At 48.1% G+C, this 22,453-nt stretch overlaps 1 long non-coding RNA gene across 1 annotated transcript in view; it reads right to left on the reverse strand.

Annotated features, from left to right (window-relative positions):
- Positions 1–22,453, reverse strand: part of LOC140407910 (uncharacterized) — a 67,287-nt gene that overhangs the window by 6,823 nt on the left and 38,011 nt on the right. The window contains exon 2 of the long non-coding RNA XR_011939883.1: positions 19,699–19,775. This is a non-coding gene — a long non-coding RNA (uncharacterized lncRNA). The remainder of the gene's footprint in view (positions 1–19,698; positions 19,776–22,453) is intronic.

Raw genomic sequence — 22,453 nt, forward strand, 5'->3', positions numbered from 1 at the left:
TTATCGTAAAGGATCTGTAAGGGGCTTTTGCCAAAATGTTTCTTAACTGTGCGCTTTTGACTTTTTTTTTTAATGGTTGTTCTGTAAGATTGTTTTAACTGTGTAACTTTTATTGTGTTCTTTTTAATAAATTATGTTAATTTTTAACATTCTAAACGTGTTACAGGAATTCTGTGCGTTTAAGGTCAGTCGCTCTTCTTTTCCATTTTCACAGTTAAAAAAGCTTTATAATCAGTGAGGCAGACGTCACTCGGGGGGCTGGCCGGCTTAGCAATTTAAAAAATATATATTTATGAATTTTTTTCAGAATGATCAATACAAACCAGACCAAAATAATATAAAAGTAAGAAAAAAAAAGAAACCATAATTAAATTTAAAGGTAAAACAAAAACACACATTCCATAATTAACTTAAATACTAAGCCAATAACATCAGGTGTGGTCGTAACGGTATGTGGTCGTAATGGTATGATATAATTTATTTACCTACTTTATAAAACGTTTTTATTCAGGATTTTCCATATTATACGGAACAAAGGTGAGCATGAACATACATCGAAAAATATATATATATATATATCGAACGTCTTCCATTATTTACATTGGTTGTCTTACCACGGTTACAGCTTCTTGTTTTACGTTCTCCAATAGCCGTTTAGTACTAGCTGGTTTCCCTGCTTTGCTTTTCCCCTTTTCTTCCTGATTCCCCCTCCCCTTCTAGTCATCTGCTCATCAATTCATATTCCTGTTTCTATTGGGTTGGCATGATGACATGTATTTTGTTATTTGCTGGGCAAGGATGGGTTCCATGCCTCTTTATTCCACACCCCCTCCCTCCCCACTTTCATTGTTGTACCGTGGCTACCGACTCCCTTCCTCTGGCTTATTGGCTGTTGGCTACAAACAGGTCTTGGACCAACTGGGTGAATGTCTCCCATGTTTTGCGGAAGGCCTCTTCTGACCCCCGGATGGCAAATTTAATTTTCTCCACCTGGAGTAAATCCAATAGGTCAGACAACCAATCTGCAGCTTTGGGTGGTGCTGCTGATCGCCAGCCAATCAGGATTCTCCGGCGGACGATTAGGGAGGCAAGTGTAAGGGCGTCGGCCCTTCTCCCATGAAGAGACCTGCCTGTTCGTTACCCCGAAGACTGACACTCTTGGGCAAGACTCCACCCTCATCCCCATCACCTTGGACATTGTAATGATATGCATAAGCAGTTCTGGAAATATTAACAGATACCTCAAACCAGCAGGTGGCAGTAAAGAACAATCACGAGACACGGCCACCTCGGGGCGTCTGGAGATAGTCATCTTAGTGGATAGTTGGATTTGTAACAGCGCTTAGATAATTTTCTAATAATAATTTAATAGTTAGTGGTTTTAGTAGTTTTCATATTGTTATCTGACCCACGTTATTGTTAATCAATAAACATTCAACTAGTAGCGAACTAGACGTTCTCTAGTGCACTAATTCCATCCGGCCAAGCACCAGAACATACCAGATATTGCCTCAAAGAAGGCTGTCCAAAACCCAACAAGTCTGGGGCAAGGCCAGAACATGTGGGCGTGGTTGGCTGGGCCCCATGCACCATTTGCATTTCTCCTCCACCTCCTGGAAGAACCTGATTATTCGGGTTCTAATTAAGTGAGCTCTGTGTACCACTTTCAGCTGCATTAGGCTTAGCCTTGCGCAAGTAGAGGTGGAGTTGACCCTATGCAGTGCTTCGCTCCAGAGTCCTCCACCCTATTTCAAACCTCAAGTCCTCCTCCCACTTTTTTCTTGTCTCGTCCAGTTGTGTGTTAGCCCACCCCAGTAGTCGCCCATACATGTTGCTGCAGTTCCCTTTCCCTAAGATGTCTGCATCTAGTAGATCCTCTAATGACTGTTGCAGTGGTCGTGGATAAGCCCTCCTTTCCCTACGTAAGAGGTTTCCGACCTGGACGTGTCTTAGTTCTTTCCCCCCTGTCAGTTGGAACTTCTCTGTTAATTCCTCGAGTGTTGTCAATCTGTTGTCAGTGTAGAAATCCCTAACTGACAGCATCCCTCCATCCTATCTCCACCTATTGAAGGTGGCATCCATTGTCGCGAGCATGAACCTGTGGTTATTGCAGATGGAGGCCTTAACGGACATTTTGGTTAGCCCGAAGTGCTGTCGCAGCTGGTTCCATGATCGGAGTGTTGCTATCACCACAAGGCTTGTTGAGTATTTATTCGGTGAGGTTGGAAGTGCCGCCATGGCCAGGGCCTGGAGGGAGGTTCCTGCAGAAGCCCTCCTCCATAAGCACCTACTCAGCTTCTGTCCCTTTCATCCACCCCTTTACCCTCTCCGCAGTTGTCACCCAATGGTAATATTGCTGATTTGGGAGGGCTAGGCCCCTCATGGTTCTCGCTCTCTGCAGTACCCTTTTTGGGATCCTTGCGGTCTCCCCCCCCCCCCCCCCCCCACCCCCCCCCCCCCCCCCCAACCACCCCCCACCCCCCACCACCATCCCCCAACCACAAACGGCATGGCCAGTTTTTCTAATGAATTGAAGAAGGCCTTGTGGATGTAGATCAGAATGGATCTGCACAGGAAGAGGAACCTGGGCAGTACGTTCTTCTTGATCTTCTGCACTCTTCCTGCCAGGGGGAGTGGGAGTGTGTTCCATCTCTGCAAGACCTTTTTTACTTTCTCCATCAGGCTGGTCAGGTTCCATTTGTGGATCCCTGTCCAGTCGTGAATGATTTGGATCCCCAGGTAGCGGAATTTGCGGCGGGCCTATTTAAATGGCATTCCCTCTTGCTCTGCCCGTCCCCCTTGAGGGTTCACCGGGAAGACCTCACTTTTGCCGAGGTTGAGTTTGTAGCCCGAGAAGGCTACAAATTCTTTCAAGAGCGCCATGATTCCTTTCATGCTGCTTTGTGGGTCCGGGATGGAGAGGAGCAGGTCATCTGCACAGAGCGAGACCCTGTGCTCTGTCTCCTCTCCAGATCCCCTTCCAGTTCTTTGCCACCGTAAGTGCAATCGCCAGTGGTTTGATCGCAAGGGCGAACAGCAGCGGGCATCCCTGCCTTGTGCCTCTGTGCAGCTGGAGGTACTTAGAGCTGGTGGTATTTTTCCGTAAGCTTGCTGTGGGAGCGCTGTACCGGGGTTTCACCCAGGCTGTGAACCCTGCTCCAAACCCGAACCGCTCCAGTACCTCAATGATGTACTTCCATCCGACTCTGTCAAAGGCCTTTTCTGTGTCCAGGGAGATGATCACTTCAGGTTCCCGACCTTCCGGGGTGAGGGCCTGGGAAAAATCGGAAAACAAGATCTCGCTGGTGAGATTCTTGTTTTCCAGCTCTTGTGGGGTTTTGCACTCATGTCACCATTTGCACTCACGGCGAATGCAGATGTAAAACCCTCCTCCAAAAGCCGCTAGTCACCACATTCTGGAGCATGTTCGGGTTCACAGAGGTACAGAAAGTGAGAATTCACCTAACAGCACATCTTTCGGGACTTGTGGGAGGAAATCGGAGCACCCGGAGGAAACCCACGCAGACACAGGGAGAACATGCAGACTCCGTACAGACAGTGACCCAAGCCGGGAATCGAACCTGGGACCCTGGCGCTGTGAAGCAACAGTGCTAAACAATTTGAAGTGGCAATCATAAGAAGGGACAAACAGCTATGGACAGGAAGGTTAGTGATAACCCCAGATTTGGGAGGGGAGGGGGGTGACTCTCAAAAAAGATCCATACCCAATGAACACTTCAAACAAAAGGCGACAGAAGACCTCAGGTGAGGCAACAATGACCTCAAAGAAAAGGCAATAGGAGACCACAGAAAGTGAAACAAAGAAGACCCAGAAGGAGGGTAATGAAAGACCCCACAAGAAGGGAAATGAGAAAATTGCAGAATGGAAGCAAGTCAACACTTTGTCGGAGACAGACCTGATCAACAGTGAAGCCCAAAGAGTTTGGCTGAAGTGAAGACAAGTAGAAATGTGAAGTGTACATGTTGTAGCCATGTAAAATGGCTGCGTTCCGATTAATCTGGCCAAAACCCAGTTTAAAATGGCTAACCCGAAAGACTGCTGGGAAAAGCAGCCAAGAAGACACAAGCAGGCAGCTGCAGACAGGTTTGCATATTCAGCTCTGGGAACGTAGCCCAGATCGATACTCAGGGCTATCAACAGCCCATCAACCTAGGTATCCGCAGTTGCATTCAGGACTGTTTACACCTAATCTACTCAGACATCCACAGTTAAATCGGCTATCCCCGGGAACAATTGCAACATATTAGCAATTGAATACCGGGCCAGACCTGTCGGTCTGCAGTGGCCGAAACAAAGACAGGTGAGCGACCACCCCCCGATCAAGGAATCGCCTCACCATTGGACACATCGACCCCAGAGACTGGGGACAGAATCCAATCACTTGGGACTCAGGGTCAAGGGCCGCCCCAGGAGGCGGGAAGCCCCTAAACCCTATAAAACTAAAGGTCCCAGTTCAGATCTCTCTCTCTCTCATCTTCGCCTGCTTGAGACCTTCGCAAGACCAGCCACCGGCCACCGTAAGTTTGAATCCAACGATCACTATCCGGTAGAGACACCTAGCCACCGACCTGTAGCAGCCTTTTGAATCCCGCGGGCCAGATTTGATTGGACAAGCCATTTGTTTCCCTGACCTGGTGGGCTCTTCCTAAGTTAAGTATTGGCCAGTAGTGATAGGTTTATTATATAGAAAGTAGTATTAGGGTATTAATATTGCTTGTTGTATATAATAAATGACCGTTGTTTTAATCCTTACCAAGCGGTGTGCTGTGTTATTAATCATAACCTGAACTTGAACCACGTGGCGGTATCATAAAGATACCTGGCGACTCATGAGCAAAGGTGACCTAAACAGAGCAAATAGACTAAGGTTAAAAAGAGCAACATAACTGGCGACATCCTGACGGGACCCGACATAGAAGTGGAAAACCACTCCGGGAGAACCCCAACATTTTGAATTAGAATCCAATCGGAAACAAACAAAAAAAAAAACCCACGAGTGTTCAAGCGGTTCTGGTTAATAATTCACAATTCGGCATGCGTAACTAACAGGGTTATAAGGCAAAACTGATAGATTTTTTGTTGCGTCTAAACTGTCGGCAGTTGGTATTTCGGAAATTAGCGCAAGCCGTACCCGTATCTACCACACCACCTTAGCCCCCTGTTCCAAATTCGAACGTAACGAGCAGATAAGAGAGAGCCATGCAGGCAATGCAAGCGATGCAGCGCCTCATGAACCCCAAAGATTTTGCTGTCACACCATTCAGCAGCGTAGGAGCGGGACAGTGTCCCGTTTGGGAAGTGGAAATCCGCAAATTTCTGCAGGGCAAAGGATGGCCCATGTGGAAGGATTTCTGTAATAACGACGACTCAGGTCCTGAAAGTATAGGGCATACTTGGTGGGAGAACCTGAGTGAGATTCACAGAAAGAGTTTAGCAAAAGCGCGCAAGCCGATGGCAATTGTGTCCTGTCTGGCACAATTGCGAGGCACAGAGGAGGTCGTCAGGACGCTCCGCAAGGAAATAGAAGGCATACATCGGATAAGTAAAACCGATATATGTGAAATTGAGAAGGAGAACCAGGAATTGAAAGGGAAATTAGCAGCAAAAGACGAAGAGGTGGCTGATGTCAAACGGGGTCACCAATCTTGTCTGGCGCACTTGAGTAGTTTCCAGTCACAATATGAGAAGGCTTATCAGGACCTGCAGCGTGCAGTCCTGGTAAAGAAAGAAACAGAAAACCAGTTAGAGAAGCTCAAGAAACAATGCAGTGATCTCAAGGCAGCCTTGAGAGCACTCCACGCCACAGCAACGGAACAAAGGCAGAGTACTTTAGACCATGCAAAGTGCCGAAAGCAGGTTGCAGACTTGAAAGCACTGCTTTCTGTCCAAAAGGGATTTCAAGAAACCTTTGGGGAAAGTTTAGAACAGGAAGACGGCCCTGATTGGGAAGAATTGCAGGAGACAGCGCAGAGATATGTTCAGGGAGCATGTGCACAGGGAAAACCCCAAAGGAGGAAAGCACCCCACCCCCCCACACAACAAATACAGGCTCCCATGAACCCTGTAACGACCCACCGCACCGCCACAGCAGACGAGGCGGAGGTCTTATATTCCACTCCCCTCACAGTGACCCAATTACGGGACGCGTGTGCCAAAATCACACCGTTCCTCCCCGCTTCAGACCCACACCATTTCTTTGCCACCGTCAAACACCAGGCGACCATGTACGGCCTGGATGAGAAAGAGCAGGTAAAGCTCACGGTCCTCAGCTTAAACCCATCGGTCGCAGCAGCCCTTCCCGACCCACAGAATGTAGGGGGAGGCACCCTTGCAGAAATGCATACGGCGATCCTGGATGCGATCGGGTACAACCGGGGCGACCCCGTAGACGGTCTGAATACGGTACCTGGGACTTGATGTTGTGGCCATTTCGGAGACATGGATAGAGCAGGGACACGAATGGATGTTGCAGGTTCCGGGGTTTAGGTGTTTTAGTGAGCTCAGAGAAGGAGGCAAAAGAGGGGGAGGTGTGGCGCTGCTAGTCAAGAGCAGTATTACGGTGGCGGAGAGGATGCTAGATGGGGACTCATCTTCCGAGGTAGTATGGGCTGAAGTTAGAAACAGGAAAGGAGAGGTCACCCTGTTGGGAGTTTTTTTATAGGCCTCCTAATAGTTCTAGGGATGTAGAGGAAAGATGGCGAAGATGATTCTGGATATGAGCGAAAGTAACAGGGTAGTTATTATGGGAGACTTTAACTTTCCAAATATTGACTGGAAAAGATATAGTTCGAGTACAATAGATGGGTCGTTTTTTGTACAGTGTGTGCAGGAGGGTTTCCTGAAACAATATGTTGACAGGCCAACAAGAGGCGAGGCCACGTTGGATTTGGTTTTGGGTAATGAACCAGGCCAGGTGTTGGATTTGGAGGTAGGAGAGCACTTTGGGGACAGTGACCACAATTCGGTGACGTTTACGTTAATGATGGAAAGGGATAAGTATACACCGCAGGGCAAGAGTTATAGCTGGGGGAAGGGCAATTATGATGCCATTAGACGTGACTTGGGGGGGATAAGGTGGAGAAGTAGGCTGCAAGTGTTGGGCACACTGGATAAGTGGGGCTTGTTCAAGGATCAGCTACTGCGTGTTCTTGATAAGTATGTACCGGTCAGACAGGGAGGAAGGCGTCGAGCGAGGGAACCGTGGTTTACCAAGGAAGTGGAATCTCTTGTTAAGAGGAAGAAGGAGGCCTATGTGAAGATGAAGTGTGAAGTTTCGGTTGGGGCGATGGATAGTTACAAGGTAGCGAGGAAGGATCTAAAGAGAGAGCTAAGACGAGCAAGGAGGGGACATGAGAAGTATTTGGCAGGAAGGATCAAGGAAAACCCAAAAGCTTTCTATAGGTATGTCAGGAATAAGCGAATGACTAGGGAAAGAGTAGGACCAGTCAAGGACAGGGATGGGAAATTGTGTGTGGAGTCTGAAGAGATAGGCGAGATACTAAATGAATATTTTTCGTCAGTATTCACTCAGGAAAAAGATAATGTTGTGGAGGAGAATGCTGAGCCCCAGGCTAATAGAATAGATGGCATTGAGGTACGTAGGGAAGAGGTGTTGGCAATTCTGGACAGGCTGAAAATAGATAAGTCCCCGGGACCTGATGGGATTTATCCTAGGATTCTCTGGGAGGCCAGGGAAGAGATTGCTGGACCTTTGGCTTTGATTTTTATGTCATCATTGGCTACAGGAATAGTGCCAGAGGACTGGAGGACAGCAAATGTGGTCCCTTTGTTCAAAAAGGGGAGCAGAGACAACCCCGGCAACTATAGACCGGTGAGCCTCACGTCTGTAGTGGGTAAAGTCTTGGAGGGGATTATAAGAGACAAGATTTATAATCATCTAGATAGGAATAATATGATCAGGGATAGTCAGCATGGCTTTGTGAAGGGTAGGTCATGCCTCACAAACCTTATTGAGTTCTTTGAGAAGGTGACTGAACAGGTAGACGAGGGTAGAGCAGTTGATGTGGTGTATATGGATTTCAGCAAAGCGTTTGATAAGGTTCCCCACGGTAGGCTATTGCAAAAAATACGGAGGCTGGGGATTGAGGGTGATTTAGAGATGTGGATCAGAAATTGGCTAGCTGAAAGAAGACAGAGGGTGGTGGTTGATGGGAAATGTTCAGAATGGAGTACAGTCACAAGTGGAGTACCACAAGGATCTGTTCTGGGGCCGTTGCTGTTTGTCATTTTTATCAATGACCTAGAGGAAGGCGCAGAAGGGTGGGTGAGTAAATTTGCAGACGATACTAAAGTCGGTGGTGTTGTCGATAGTGTGGAAGGATGTAGCAGGTTACAGAGGGATATAGATAAGCTGCAGAGCTGGGCTGAGAGGTGGCAAATGGAGTTTAATGTAGAGAAGTGTGAGGTGATTCACTTTGGAAGGAATAACAGGAATGCGGAATATTTGGCTAATGGTAAAGTTCTTGAAAGTGTGGATGAGCAGAGGGATCTAGGTGTCCATGTACATAGATCCCTGAAAGTTGCCACCCAGGTTGATAGGGTTGTGAAGAAGGCCTATGGAGTGTTGGCCTTTATTGGTAGAGGGATTGAGTTCCGGAGTCGGGAGATCATGTTGCAGCTGTACAGAACTCTGGTACGGCCGCATTTGGAGTATTGCGTACAGTTCTGGTCACCGCATTATAGGAAGGACGTGGAGGCTTTGGAGCGGGTGCAGAGGAGATTTACCAGGATGTTGCCTGGTATGGAGGGAAAATCTTATGAGGAAAGGCTGATGGACTTGAGGTTGTTTTCGTTGGAGAGAAGGAGGTTAAGAGGAGACTTAATAGAGGCATACAAAATGATCAGGGGGTTGGATAGGGTGGACAGTGAGAGCCTTCTCCCGCGGATGGATATGGCTGGCACGAGGGGACATAACTTTAAACTGAGGGGTAATAGATATAGGACAGAGGTCAGAGGTAGGTTCTTTACGCAAAGAGTAGTGAGGCCGTGGAATGCCCTACCTGCTACAGTAGTGAACTCGCCAACATTGAGGGCATTTAAAAGTTTATTGGATAAACATATGGATGATAATGGCATAGTGTAGGTTAGATGGCTTTTGTTTCGGTGCAACATCGTGGGCCGAAGGGCCTGTACTGCGCTGTATTGTTCTATGTTCTATGTTAAATGCAGACAGAAAAAGTCTGAACACCCCACAGCGTTCGCAGGACACTTGTGGATTCACTTTGAAGCCGTTTTCGGCAACGTAGATCGTGCCCATTTGTCCCCAGACAATATGGCCAAATGGACCCGCACCCTTATCTCCCATGCCACGGAAGCAGGACAGAATGCCTGTAGCAATTATGACCCCTCGGAGGAGGCTCATAATGAGAAGTGGGTGGTCAAGAGATTGTCCCGCGTTTGGGAACAAGCGGCTCACGGTAAATCAGCCACTAGAGCACCTGAGGAAAACCAAGCTGCCGCAGATGTGCAGGCAGTAAGAACCACTCTTCACAACCCCGCCTGGGTAAACGAGGGAAAGAACAGCCCCCCAGCCAAACCGCAAGAGTGCTACAATTGCGGCCAATTGGGACATTTTGCTAGGGAATGCAAAGGCCCTAAGAAACCACAGAGTGCCCAACCGACAGGCACTCTCGATAAGAAAAAGGCAGAGCCCGTATTGACCGAGAACTGAGGTGTCCACATGATGATTTAAAGGAGACACGTGGTGAAAAGTGTTGTCGTTTCTGATGGAACCTGCAGAATGTTTTACGTTGTCTGTCTGTTTCTTAAATGTTTTATGTTGTCTGTCCGTTTGTTAAATGTTGTTCGTCCTACAGGAGAATTTTCTCACCACCCCACACCCATTCACCTGAACTTTTAATTTTTCCTGCTGGCACCCACCGCGGCCACACGCCCATTCTGCCGATACCTCTGAGGACTTGCCTCAGACACCCACCACCGCCACACGCCCATTCGGCCGATACCTCTGAGGACTTGCCTCAGACACCCGATCGTAGCTACTCTTCTGACTGGATGGTAGAATCAGAACAGTAACCCCACCATGATGACTAAATTTTTGTCCGTTCTTTGGTCGCTCATGCAGTGGAGAAACGGCGTGAGACCCGCCCTGCCTGGGGACCCCCCGTTGGTCAAAAACGCTCGGGTAGGGAAGATACGGTGTTGGTAGCCGTCCTACCCGGGGACTCCACCCAAATCTTACCCGTCGCGGCCCACACGCACCTCATTCGAACTTTTCTGTCAAAAAACGTTTTATTTTATTTAGGCAACCTTTGGGTTGCGGCCACATGGTATTTACATCCTAGAGCATTTGGATGATAAAGTTAGCACTGGTCCACCATTGGGAAGTGTGCCGTGTCCAAACATTTGTTTTGAAAAAAAAAATGAGGGGAGAGTCACATACTGTGACCAATTATAAGGGTTTAATTGGCCCCAAGAAGGACAGACACACCAGATATTAAACCGAAGTACTTACACACACTACGCTTGTCTTACAGAACTCCAGAAGCTCCAAGTCCGGAGAAAACCAGCAAAAACAGGAAAAGGAAAGAAAGAAGACAGCCATGAGGACTCCTTTCTTCGTGCTCAACATGCTTGTTATGAACTTTTTGTTGCGCAGGAACGCGGACCCCATTACTCCAAACCCCTTTACTGTTAACACTTCACGGCCCAGTAGTACCGAGGGCCCAGTCACCAACCACGCTGCATTATCCTGGTGTGCCAAGTTCATAACATGGTACTCCCTATCGTACATCATTGAGGCACTGTTGGCATTGGCTATACTCAGTTGTGCAGTACAGACCATGCGCCTCCGCAAGTGGAAAAGGAGAGCGTACCGCGCTCGAACCCCGGTCTATCGGATCCAATCCCCGATATTCGGCTACAACCAGACCCCAGACCCCCGCGACATATGAATAATAAAACATGCACTGGCGGTTTGTTTTTTCCTGTAAATAAAAAAAGAGAATGTGTGGAAATGTATGATCCTGAGCTTGACTGCCAAGCCAGGAAAGAATATATTAAATGTTGCAATTGTCATTGTATAGAGAGATAAGACTGTAAGTTTGAAGAATTGTTTAGGTAAAATTAGAGGTTCCCAGTTTATTTTTTTTCCAGGCACATGCCCCTGCCTGACATAGCGCCCTCAAGAATTGTTTAGGTATATTTTTGTGCATAGCTAGGGTCAGAGTAGTGGCCATGTGAGAGGTGCCCCCCCCCCCCAGTCGGGAAACGAAGAGGACAAAATTTATGTGATCCTTCACGCTTCGTGTTAGGATCACAAGACGGGAATGTAGCCATGTAAAATGGCTGCGTTCCGATTAATCTGGCCAAAACCAAGTTTAAAATGGCTAACCCGAAAGACTGCTGGGAAAAGCAGCCAAGAAGACACAAGCAGGCAGCTGCAGACAGGTTTGCATATTCAGCTCTGGGAACGTAGCCCAGATCGATACTCAGGGCTATCAACAGCCCATCAACCCAGGTATCCGCAGTTGCATTCAGGACTGTTTACACCTAATCTACTCAGACATCCACAGTTAAATCGGCTATCCCCGGGAACAATTGCAACATATTAGCAATTGAATACCGGGCCAGACCTGTCGGTCTGCAGTGGCCGAAACAAAGACAGGTGAGCGACCCCCCCCCCCCCCCCCCCCCCCCCGATCAAGGAATCGCCTCACCTTTGGACACATCGACCCCAGAGACTGGGGACAGAATCCAATCACTTGGGACTCAGGGTCAAGGGCCGCCCCGGGAGGCGGGAAGCCCCTGGGCTCTATAAAAGTAAAGGTCCCAGTTCAGATCTCTCTCTCTCTCTCATCTTCGCCTGCTTGAGACCTTCGCAAGACCAGCCACCGGAAGTTTGAATCCAACGATCGCTATCCGGTAGAGACACCTAGCCACCGACCTGTAGCAGCCTTTTGAATCCCGCGGGCCAGATTTGATTGGACAAGCCATTTGTTTCCCTGACCTGGTGGGCTCTTCCTAAGTTAAGTATTGGCCAGTAGTGATAGGTTTATTATATAGAAAGTAGTATTAGGGTATTAATATTGCTTGTTGTATATAATAAATGACCGTTGTTTTAATCCTTACTAAGCGGTGTGCTGTGTTATTAATCATAACCTGAACTTGAACCACGTGGCGGTATCATAAAGATACCTGACGACTCATGAGCAAAGGTGACCTAAACAGAGCAAATAGACTAAGGTTAAAAAGAGCAACAATGTCCAGTAAGAACATGATGGACATCCCTTCGAAGGGACACAGAAATGAAAGACTTCAAAAGAAACTGGGAACTACTGAACATAAAGAGGCATCATCAAAAAGAATTACATTTTGAATTCTCCCTCCATGTACCCGAACAGGCACCAGAATATGGCGACTATGGGCTTTTCACAGTAACTTCATCACAGTGTTATTGTAAGCCTACTTGTGACAATAAAGATTATTATTAAAGCCCTAGAAAATACATTAAAATAAATAGATGAAATGACAGACAGCAAACCTGGAGAATAAAGAAGTTTTAAAATAATTACAAAACAAAGTTAAGAAGAAGCACTGTTGCTTCACAGCTCCAGGATCCCAGGTTCGATTTCCGGCTTGGATCACTCTCTGTGTGGAGTCTGCACGTTCTCCCTGTGTCTGCGAGGGTTTCCTCCGGGTGCTCCGGTTTCCTCCCACAAGGGGTGCACATCTCCAAAAATCTGTCCTGGTCCACCCACGTCAGCGCTACCACCAAGAAGGCACAACAACGCCTATACTTCCTCAGAAAACTAAGGAAATTCGGCATGTCCACATTAACCCTTACCAACTTTTACAGATGCACCATAGAAAGCATCCTATCTGGCTGCAGCACAGCCTGGTATGGCAACTGCTCGGCCCAGGACCGCAAGAAACTTCAGAGAGTCGTGAACACCGCCCAGTCCATCATACAAACCTGCCTCCCATCCATTGACTCCATCTACACCTCCCGCTGCCTGAGGAAAGCGGGCAGCATAATCAAAGATCCCTCCCACCCGGCTTACTCACTCTTCCAACCTCTTCCATCGGGCAGGAGATACAGAAGTCTGAGAACACGCACGATCAGGCTCAAAAACAGCTTCTTCCCCACTGGCACCAGTCTCCTAAATGACCCTCTTATGGACTGACCTCATTAACACTACACCCTGTATGCTTCATCTGATGCCGGTGCTTATGTAGTTATGTTGTATATCTTGTGTTGCCCTATTATGTATTTTCTTTTATTCCCTTTTCTTCCCATGTACTTAATGATCTGTTGAGCTGCCCGCAGAAAAATACTTTTCACTGTACCTCGGTACACGTGACAATAAACAAATCCAATCCAATCCAATCCTACAAGTCCCGAAGGACATGCTGTTAATTAATTTGGACATTCTGAAGTCTCCCTCTGTGTACCCAAACAGGCGGCGGAATGTGGCGACTAGGGGCTTTTCACAGTAACTTTATTGCAGCGTTAATGTAAGCCTACTTGTGACAATAAAGATTATTATAAAAGCAGGCGCCTGATGTTCAACGTTAGCTGTCTAACCTTGCCAAAACCGTTTGGTCTTCTGCTACCATCTCTGCTATGCAGGTCGTGAAAGTAGCCCAATCCATCACATAAACCAGTCTCCCATGCATTGACTCTGTCTACAATTCCTGCTACCTCGGAAAGTCAACCAGCATAATTGAGGACCCACGCACCCCGGACATACTCTCTTCCACCTTTTTCCGTCAGGAAAAATATACAAATGTTTGAGGTCACGTACCAACCGACTCAAGAACAGCTTCTTCCTTGTTGCCATCAGACTTTTGAATGGACCTACTTCGTATTAAGTTGATCTTTTCCCTACACCCTAGCTATGACAGTAACATTACATTCTGCACTCTCTCCTTCCTTCTCAATGTTCGGCCTGTGTTGTCTGTACAGCATGCAAGAAACAATACTTTTCACTGTATACTAATACATGTGACAATAATAAATCAAATCAAATCAGTCCTCCAGCCTTTTGGCTAGGATCTTGGCCAGTATTTTCGCTTCTCCGTTTATCAGTGAAATGGGTCTCGTCATGGGCAGCACGATTGCATTGTGGATAGCACAATTGCTTCACAGCTCCAGGGTCCCAGGTTCGATTTCGGCTTGGGTCACTGTCTGTGTGAAGTCTGCACATCCTCCCCGTGTGTGCGTGGGTTTCCTCCGGGTGCTCCAGTTTCCTCCCACAGTCCAAAGATGTGCAGGTTAGGTGGATTGGCCATGATAAATTGCCCTTTGTGTCCAAAATTGCCTTTAGTGTTGGGTGGGGTTACTGGGTTATGGGGATAGGGTGGAGGTGTTGATCTTGGGTCAGGTGCTCTTTCCAAGAGCCGGTGCAGACTCGATGGGCCGAATGGCCTCCTTCTGCACTGTAAATTCTATGATAATCTATGATGTGAGAGTACCTTTAAGACATGGATGTTTAAGCAATGTACCTTTAAGAAAAGAGTGATATCAGAGAGTGGGTGGAGCTGAGGTCAGGTTCAACCATTTTGGAAGTTTTGCAGTTTGAAAAGAGCTTGTATGTGTCTGTGTGTTTCCAGAGAGCTGGAAGTTTTGAAAAGAGCTGGGTGTGTGTCTGTGTTTTGCAGTGAGCTGGACCTCAGCCAAAAAAGACCATCTCTGGATCATTTGGGTGATTTAAACTTATAATAGTGAAGCCTTTAACCTGATGTGATTTTGTTTAAAGGTGTTAAGTCTCTTGGAAGTTTGAAGGAACATTTTAAGGAATTATTTACTGTTGCAATATTTTCTGAGTTATCTTTGAAGTAAGGAGTGTTAGAGATCCAATGTTTATTTAAGATGTTAAGTTGAGTTCATGGAATAAACAGTATTTTGTGTTTAAAAACCCACGTGTCCATAATTGTAATCCCACACCTAAGGAAAAAGCTGTGTGCTAGGAAAAGCAACACATCCATTAAAGGAAGAGGTTGGTTGAACTCCATGATACATTTTGGGGTTCTGAAAGCGCCTCGCCCGTAACAGTCTGTAGGATCTACATTCTGTTGGGTCTTTTTCTTTCTTGGGTATTAGCGAGATTGAGGCTTATGCTAGCGTGGGCGGCAGGGTGCCCCTCGCCAGCGAATCTGTGAACATCTCCCGCAGGTGTGGGGCCAGTGCCCGTCGCAAATGTTTTGGAGAAGTCTGCTGGGAATTTGTCTGGTCTCGGCACCTTCACTGCCTGCATGGAGTTAATACTCTTTGTGACTTACCCCAGTTCTAGCGATGCTTCCAGCCCCCATTTCCTGTCCTCCCCCACGATTGATATCTCCAGTCAATCGAGGAACTGTTTCATCATCAAGTCCCCTGCTGGCGGCTCAGATGTGTACAGCCCCCGGTACAAGGTCTCGAATGCTTAGTTGACCTTTCCGGCTCTGCTACTAGGTTGCCTTTGCTGCCCCTAATCTAGACTATTTCCCTTGTGGCCGCCTGCTTTCTCAGCTGGTGTGTCAGCAGGCGGCTGACTTTGTCTCTGTGCTTGTACAAGGTCCCCCATGCCTGGTGGTGTTGGCACACTGCTTTCCTCGTGAAGCGCAGGTTAAAGTCCATTTACAGCTTTTTCCTCTCCACCAGGAACTCTACGATCATGGCCTCCGAGTATCGCTGGTCAACTTCCAGTATGGAGTTGACTAGCTGTTGCCTAGTCACCTTCTCTTCCCTCTCTTAGAACATAGAACATACGGTGCAGAAGGAGGCCATTCGGCCCATCAAGTCTGCACCAACCCATCCAAGCCCTCACCTTCACCCTATCTCCCCAACCCAATAACCCCTCCAACCTTTATTGGACACGAAGGACAATTTAGCATGGCCAATCCCCCTAACCTGTACGTCTTTGGACTGTGGGAGGAAACCGGAGCACCGAGAGGAAACCCACGCAGACACTGGGAGAACGTGCAGACTCCGCACAGACAGTGTCCCAGCAGGGAATTGAATCTGGGATCCTGGTGCTGTGAAGTCGCAGTGCTAACCACTATGCTACCGTGCTGCCCATGGTAGCTTTGTAGTCAATAATTTCACCCCTGATCACAGCCTTCAGCGCCTACCAGAACTTGGAGGTTGAGACCTCCCCACTTTGGTTATTAGTAATTTACTCGTCTATGGCCTGTGATATTCTCTTGTAGAAAGCCTTATCGGTAGAAAGCCAACCTCCATGTGAGGTTGGGCATGTCCTGTCGGAGGTTACGATCGCGGAGTATTTCACTCGTACTAGCCTTGGAAGCACCGATTTCCCCACTACAAGGAAGTAGATGCGTGAATATCCAATGTGTACCTGAGAGAAGAAGGAGAATCCTTCTCTTCCTGGGTGTGTGAACCACCATGGGTCCACTGCCCCCATCTATATGCAGAGTTATTTTGCCAAATTGGATGTCTCTCCTGTTTTAGGATTCGACCTGCAATGGGTCTTGTACAAAGTTGAAGTCCCTCCCATGATTAGTTGGCGCGTGTCTATGTCAGGGATTTCCACCATGGCCTTTTTTATAAACTCCATGTCGTTCCAGTTGGGAGCGTAAACACTGACCAGGACTACAGGTGCCCGTCTAGGACACCGCTGACCATGATGTATTGACCCCCTGGGTCCATAACCGTCCTCCTCGCAGCATGGCTAACCCCCTGGCTCTCGTCCCGTAAGTCTGCCCCACCCCAGCCCTTCCTTACCCACAGTCGGTCCTTTGCTCTCAGGTGCGCCTCTTGGAGGAAGACTATGTTGGCTTTCAAACTTTTCAGGTGGGCGAAGACTCTGGATCATTTCACTGGGCCGTTAAGCTACCTGACGTTTTTGTTGACCATCCTGATGGGTATTTTTTTGTCCCATGCTCCTGTGGGATCAACCATACTTACCTGGTGGACGCGTCCCTGAGCTCCAGGATTTCCCTTTGTTAGGGGGCCATCCAAAGTGGTTGCTTGCGGTGTCATCTTTTCCTAAGTCGCCGCGTGTGGCCTGTTGCAGCCAGCCTAATGCCCGTGTTCTATTTGTTCCTGTGGTATCCCCATAATGGTATTTTCTCCCCCACCCCCCGACTTCCACCCCTCCCTGCCTGTAGCTGCCTCCCCCCCCCCCCCCCCCCCCCCCCCCCCCCTCCCTTCCCTCTATTTCTTCCTTCAGTCTTTGCCCAGTTGCTGATGTCTGCCCCCCCACCTTGCCAGACACGCTTTCCCTTGCGGGAGATGCGCCGCGGCCTCTCTTTACTTCACGCTTCCCGGTGTTAGCTTCCCCACTAGTGTAGTGACACCCCTCCCGGGGTTAGTTGTGCGTCCTCCCATCACCTGTTCTCTGATCTCCCTACCTGCCGTTCCCCTGACCCTTTCCTGCTCTCTGCTGCCCTCGCTCTTTCCTTCTATTTCACCTCCCGTCCCCAGAACGAGGCAGTGCAGTCCTGCGCAAAGTATTCCTCAAGTTGGATCACAGTTAGCAAATAAACAAATAAAGTCTCTTCCGATGATCTCTTCATCGCTGTCCCTGCTGCCGTTTCTCGAGCCCGTTTTCTAAGACAAATTTGTCTGCGTCTGCAGAGGTGTGAAAAAAATGCTCCCTGCCTTGGAATGTAACCCAAAGTTTGGCTGGGTACAGCATCCCAAACTTTACACCACCCTTGTACAGGGCAGCCTTCACCCTATTGAACTCTGCCTGGCGCTTGGCCAAGTCAGCCTCAATGTCCTGGTAGATCCTGATCCGGTGACCTTCCCAGTTGCAGTTCTTTGTCTGCTCGCCCCACGCAGGAATCTTTCCTGGTCTTGGTACTGGTGCATTTTAGCGATTATCGGCCTCGGCTGTTCCCCGGCTCTGGACGAAGCGACCGGTGGGCTCTGTCTATTTTTGATGGGTTGGGGAAGCTATTGTTCCCACCAGATTTCTCAGCATTTGGGCTACATAGTCCATCGGGTTCCTACCTTCAATCCCCTCCGGCAGACTCACAATCCACAGGCTGTGGCGCCTTGATCGGTTTTCCTGGTCGTCGGTTTTTCCCTTCAGACTCCCGTGTCACGACCGACCTTGCTACTTCTTTTTCCAGAGCAACGATCCAGTCATCCTGGTCCGTTGTGGCCTTCTCCAGCTCTTTTATGGTGTTTTCCTGAGCTTCCAGTCACCTCTCCGCCTTGTCTAGGGCCACCTGCATGGTCGCCAGAGCTTCCGCGACCGCACTCCTGATCGCAGCTTGAATGTTGTTTTTTGTCTCTTCCCCGTGTTCTCTCAATTTCCTTGAGAGAAATATCTTACACCCATCCCCTAGTTTGGGGGGGGTGGTTTCTCCTTGTGCAGCGGGTCGGTCCCCGTTGTTCTGGCGAGACCTGAGTTTCGCCACCTCGTGCATCAGACGGCCAGCCATTTCTTTTTTTGTTTTCCCTGTTTTTTTTCACATCTAGACATCTAGTTTCCAAGTGGCCTCTGGAGTGGCTGTTGTTTGGCATCTCCTTTTGCGTTGCTAATGGTTGAGGTGTGGGGCTATTTTTTCCTTCATATTAGCGGGCTATTTTGGGTAAAACAGTTATTTGTGGGTTCGTGAGAGAAGAGCCCCCTGATGTGTGACTTCTCAGTATATCCCCGTCACCGGAATTGGCATGGTATAATTTGTAACTTTGGTTTGAAATGTACATTTTGTGTTGGCTTTTAGACTTGGCAATCAAGATCTTATGATGGTCAGTGTCAGAGGAAAGGTTTCAACTTGGAACTGTTGATGAACAGGAAATTGAGTATGATGTTACTGGCATCACAAATTAATTTTTATTATAGCAATTGTCAAAGCTGTAGTCCCATACCCCTATCACCTCCTCCTCATCATGCCCTCGCTCCTCAGCTTCCAGCCTAACAAGTGATGGCAAGAACTGCTCCCTCATTTTTCCTTCATTTAAAAAAAAAATTTAGAATACCCAATTATCTTTTTTCCAATTAAGGGGCAATTCAACGTGGCCAATCCACCTAACCTGCACATTTTTGGGTTGTCGGGGGGAAACCCACGAAGACACAGGGAGAATGTGCAAACTCCACATGGATAGTGACCCAGGGCCGGGATTCGAACACGGGTCCTCAGTGCTGTGGGCAGCAGTGCTAACCACCATGCCACTTGCCGCCGCTCACTTTTCCTTCGTGGTGGTGCACTATACCACCATAGAACTTGATATCTGCTCAGCTGAGTACTACAGGGCTCCTCCAAAATAATCCAGGTAATAAAAGAACTCTTTGAGGATGCCACTGGTCTGCTCTATAAAACATAATGGTAACAGTCTTGCACCTGAGCCTTAAGGTCATGGATTTAAGCCAACTCGTTAGATTTACAGACAAAAGGGCAGCACGGTGGCGCAGTGGGTTAGCCTTGTTGCCTCACGGCGCCGAGGTCCCAGGTTCGATCCCGGCTCTGGGTCACTGTTCGTGTGGAGTTTGCACATTCTCCCCATGTTTGCGTGGATTTCGTCCCCACAACCCAAAGATGTGCAGGATAGGTGGATTGAACACGCTAAATTGCCCCTTAATTGGAAAAAAGATGAATTGGGCACACTAAATTTATTTAAAAAAAAGATTTACAGACAAAGCACATGATACAAAAAATAAACTTACAATAAAAGTACATAGCAAGTCTATGTTTTCTTACGCCACCATCAATACTGCTTGAACAAAATATTTGAATCTTACCTCACTTTCTTTTTGTATTGAATCATTTTGTGTAACCAGAACATTATTTGCTTGTAGATTCTTGTGCTTTCCACTTTCTAAGACACAAATTAGGATTTAATAGACAAATTAGTCATTTCAAATTATTTAATAAGTTACTGTTCTGAGTCATTAATAGTTCCCATAAAACTTGAAGATACAATAAGTTAATTATTTTACTATAATTTTGAAATCCGGAGTCAAATCCAGAGATTGCAGAATGTATCACTGCCAGCAGTTCTTGAAGTGAAAAATCTCATCAAATGTCATAGGTAAAAGAAATAAACTAGAAAGGCAAAGCTGATTCTTGTAAGTTGATCTCTGGCAGGATATTACTCACGTCTCTGCTTGCTCTTACCAATTTCATAGCTTTTAAAGCTTGTGTTAGAATCTCATTTTCAGAAATAATTGCCAGTGAAAAGACAATTTTACATGAGGGTAATTTCTACTGCTTGAATGGTCTGATTATTTAAAACAGGTTTGGCCAACACGCAGCCTGCGGGCCATTATCCGGCCCACGAGGCCTCTTTCTGGTCCGCCAAACGTGGGATTTTCCATCGGCTGTCGTGCCCACCCTGCTGCAAGTAAGAATTGAGAATTGAAGATTCCAGCCAATTCTCCATTCACTTACAGCAGCGCTGAAGAATTCAGGCCACAAACAAAGACGGAGGGTTTCGGTGCTTGTATTTAATATGCCAGTAAGCAAATTTGGAGATTCTTCAAGGAACTGCTCCTCCAATCACAGACCATTTCTCTCCCATGTAAGATCACTTGTGAGTCAATCAACAGCAAATGTGGTAGAGTACCAGCTTCCTATTGAAGGAGGATGTGGTGTTGTAGTATTGTCACTGGACTAGTAATCCAGAGACCCAGGGTAATGCTCTGGGGACCAGGGTTCAAATTTCACCATGGCAGATGTTGAAATTTGAATTCAGTAAAAATCCATAGAATCCCGGACTTCCGGTGACAGGGTTGTACTAAGTGGACGCCTTGAAAGGTGGCTCTCCTCCTGAGAATTTGGATTTAAACACTTTTAACCATAGCCTGCCAGAATCAGGAAAAAACATCCCCTCACCCTCTTCCAAGAACAGTAGAACTAGCGATGCCAAACAGTAGCTGCTGCAAGGTCCGAAAAGAGGTGAAAGGCAACAAAAGCCTGGAGACGCAAACAGGGGAGATGGCGAACGTACAAGGCAATGAGGACCCAACCACACCCAACAGAGAGGTACCACCGAGCCGCAAATTGAGCTCCCCCTCGCCGTTGGGCCAGTGGAGGGAGTTCCTCACAAAGGATTGCAAGAGTGCAAAGATGTCATCAAGGCCGACACAAAGGCAACGGTCAAGGTGGCAGTGGCGGAGGCACTGATTGCCATGCAGGTAGCCTTGGACAAGGCAGAGAGGCAGCTGGAAGCCCAGGGGAATACCATAAAGGAGCTGAAGAAGGCCTCAATACACCAGAGCGACCAGATTGTTGGACTGGAATCGGAGATGTCAAGGTTGGTGGCAGCACAGGACGCCCTAAAAGGGAAAATCTAGGAAGAGGCGCCGGAACCTACAGTTAGTGGGCCTACCGGAGGGAACCAAGGGCAGAAACCCCACAGAATACGTGGCCCAAATACTGGGAAACCTGGTGGGCAGAAATAGCTTCCCCAAGCTGCCAGAAATAGACAGGGTCCACGGGTCACTCTGGCCAAAGTCAAGGGCTGGGGAACACCCAAGGACCATAATTGCTAAGATGAAAACATACCAAGGCCAGGAAAGAATCCTAAACTGGGCCAGGCAGACAAGGTCCTGCAAATGGGAAAGGTACCCGATCAGGATCTACGAGGACATTGGGGCAGACCTGGCCAAGCACGGAGTGGAATTTAATAGAGCAAAGGCAACCCTGTACAAAAACTGAGTGAAATTTGGAATGCTGTACCCAGCCAAACTATGGGTCACCTTCCAGGGCAGGGAACACTATTTCACTGCACCTGCAGACGTTGACGAATTCGTCCATGAACACGGGCTGGAAAGACAGTAGCAAAGCCAGACATAAGCAGACACCCTGGCAGACTGAAACTTTAAAATACGATTTGTGCGGGACTGCATCCCCTCGATCTGAATGCGGGAGCTAACGTTAAGCTAGGTGGGGGTGAGAGCAGCAGGGCGCAGAGGGGGTGAGAAGACGGAAGAGAAAGAAGACAGGTAGCATGCAAAAGAATGGCTTAGGTCGACCCTGGGAGGGGGGCCACCACACTCGCAGGAAAGCAGGAGGTATGAGCGAGGGGGGGAAGCGGCACATCTTCCACCAGGGAGAGAGCGTCTGGCGGTGGGGGAATCAACACCACCAACGGGGCGTAGCTAGGGGGGGGGGGGGAGAACATGGGGGGGACAATGATAAGGATATTGTTCTTCCACTGTGGAGAGGGGAGGGGGGAAGAAACAGATCCAAAGGGGGAGCAAATAGACAGGGGTGGGCTGCTCTAGGCTGGGTACAACAAACTGGCACATGGTAGCAAGGGACACAAAGGCACCGCAAACAGCCACTTCAGAGGGTCCCCAAATAAAGGGAAACCCCAGAGTGCAGAGGCTCATCCACATGGCTACACACAGTTGGTGACCATGTTGCGTGGTCCCTGGACAAAGGGAAACCACGGAGAACAGGGACCCAGCCTCATGGAGAGCACGGTGACCACGGCCATCTTGGATGGCCCCCTAACAATGGAAAACCCTGGAGTGCAGGGGCGCATTCACA

The sequence above is a fragment of the Scyliorhinus torazame genome, chromosome 2 (assembly GCF_047496885.1).
Source record: "Scyliorhinus torazame isolate Kashiwa2021f chromosome 2, sScyTor2.1, whole genome shotgun sequence".
NCBI classification, from domain to species: Eukaryota; Metazoa; Chordata; class Chondrichthyes; order Carcharhiniformes; family Scyliorhinidae; genus Scyliorhinus; species Scyliorhinus torazame.